We start from the raw sequence: 2160 nt of genomic DNA, 5'->3' as shown, positions 1-2160 counted from the left end.
GGAAAGAGTTCAAAATAAAAAAGGAATGCAAGCTTCTGCAACAAACTAGGAAGATACGATTAATTTCTACTTAAAGATGTTAAACAACTTACGTTGGCTTGTTTAATCAATTTATTTGCATGCAATAGCAAATTAAAATTGTGAGTTGTTTTAGTGAAAATATACCAACAGAAGGGAGATTTAGTTTTCTTCATTAAAAAGGAAAATCAACTGTGGGGCCAGATTTTCATTCAGCCTTAATTGCCAGCCGATTCAGATGGTGAGTAGAAGCGCTGACTGGCCCCGTGAGATGATGGGTCAGGTGATGTCTAGGTGCCCACTGTGGGAGGCGACGCCAGCGTCCAGGACTGTGAGCAGGAGGGGTGACGCCCGACTGACAGAGAAAGGAAGTTCATACCACATACCCCTGGTGACGGCAAGGGCCTCTTCACAGCCCTCCCTACCTTACTGGCCTCCTCTTTCCCCATGTGCCCTGACATGGTTTACTTCCTCCCCACTTGCACATGCTGCTTTCTCAGCCTGCAATGCCTCTAAACTGCTTGGCTAAGTGTTCTACATTTGCCAAGCCTTGGGTGTCACCACCTCTAAGGGTCTTCCCCCAGTTGATGGGTAGAGGTGTCCCCTTTCTGCACCCGGTGCCACAATCACTTACTACCACATGCCTCTCACCACCTGTACTCCTTTTAGGCAGGAAATGCGATTTAATCAACTTTCTTTCTCTCTTTCTTCCTCTCTTTTTAATTGCCAGAGGATTTATGTGCTCACCAATGAGAAGTGGAGAGACACAGAGAGCAAGAGCAAGAGGAAGAAAGTCTCCCGCAATGGGATGTGTTCACTCTGAAGTGCCTTCTATTCCATTTCCTAGTCCTGGTGAGATGTTGGGCACGTGTGCATATGATACGTACCCAGTGTTTTTCAAGCTAACAGGGCTGGTATTTGAACCGCAGCTGGCCATGTGGAATCCAGCTCCCTTAACCACTAGGCTGTGGAATGGCCCTAATCAACTCCATTTCCAGCAACGGTGCCTAGACTGGAGAAGATGCAGTAAAGATCTGCAGAGGGTTTGAAGGTGCTAACCCGACATATAACATTAAAAGACACAGGCAGGAGAATCCATTCTAGACTTTCAAAAGTGACCAAGTATTGGGCCAGCTGGTGACACAGTGGTTAGGGTGGATCCCACACAGCCAATTGTGTGGTTCAAGTCCTGCACCTGGTAGCTTGAGAAACACACTGTGGATGTGTGCATGTCCAGAATCCTGAAAGGAGAAGTGAAGAAGGGATTGAGGCAGGATCAGCCCACATGGGGAGTGATTTTTTCTTTCCCTGTCTCCCTCCAGTAAGCATGTGTACTCTCTAATAAATTTTTTAAAAAGATGACCAAGGATGTTCCAAGGAGGGAGGACTGAAAGGAAAAGAAAGATGATTGACGTCATATGTGACCAAGACCCCTCTAGCTATTAATATCCCAAGTGGAAGAAATCATATGCAATACAAATATATTACATATCCATATAATTATATATTTTGTTGTTACCATGATCTTTGGGGACCAGGAGTACTCCCGGAAACCTCACTGGCCCATGCCAAAGCCTTCTCATGAGGATAAAGGAGAGCCTCTAAGGAAGATCAAGTATCTTGAGTCTCCACCACAGGGCACAGATGGAGCTAAGGAGCAGCACGTCCTACCACAGAGAAGACAGGCCCTGCCCCCTGAAAAACTCATGATAAGACTCATGAAGCTGGGGGGCCTTTCTGATGAGTCAAGGTTGGCAGGAAAAGCCACTCAGCAGCTGAGTCACTCAGACATTTATATCAAGCAAAGTAGAAATGACATGCCCTGAAAATAACATTATTCCACACACTATTTTAAAGATATACAGAGAATATGTCTCTTCTTTCCCTGCTGGAACAAGGATATATATTTTTTTCCTAAGAGGTAAGGACACATTTTACTATAACATAAAAAATATACCATTATTGTCCTTAAAAATTAAACAACAATTCTTAAATTCTATCTAGTATTCAGTGAGTTTTCAAATTTCTAGATCTTGTTCCTAATCTTAGGGGAAAGTATTCAGTCTTTCACTGTTTGAAAGTAACACAACTGTTAGTTATAATTTTTTTCATAGACACTTTTATTTATTTATTTATTTATTT

The 2160-nt window shown here is 43.1% G+C and overlaps 1 protein-coding gene and 1 long non-coding RNA gene across 4 annotated transcripts in view; one reads left to right on the top strand and one right to left on the bottom strand.

Annotated features, from left to right (window-relative positions):
- Positions 1-2160, bottom strand: part of NMNAT3 (nicotinamide nucleotide adenylyltransferase 3) — a 142087-nt gene that overhangs the window by 62751 nt on the left and 77176 nt on the right. The window lies entirely within an intron of this gene.
- LOC114009618 (uncharacterized) overlaps positions 1819-2160 on the top strand; it is a 10774-nt gene continuing 10432 nt past the window's right edge. For both annotated transcript variants that reach the window (XR_003551002.1, XR_003551001.1), the window contains exon 1: positions 1819-1939. This is a non-coding gene — a long non-coding RNA (uncharacterized LOC114009618). The remainder of the gene's footprint in view (positions 1940-2160) is intronic.

The sequence above is a fragment of the Tupaia chinensis genome, unplaced genomic scaffold (assembly GCF_000334495.1).
Source record: "Tupaia chinensis unplaced genomic scaffold, TupChi_1.0 Scaffold000574_1, whole genome shotgun sequence".
In the NCBI taxonomy this organism is placed as follows: domain Eukaryota; kingdom Metazoa; phylum Chordata; class Mammalia; order Scandentia; family Tupaiidae; genus Tupaia; species Tupaia belangeri.
The sequence above is the reverse complement of the archived record's forward strand: the minus strand, read 5'-3'. Positions and strand labels throughout refer to the sequence as shown.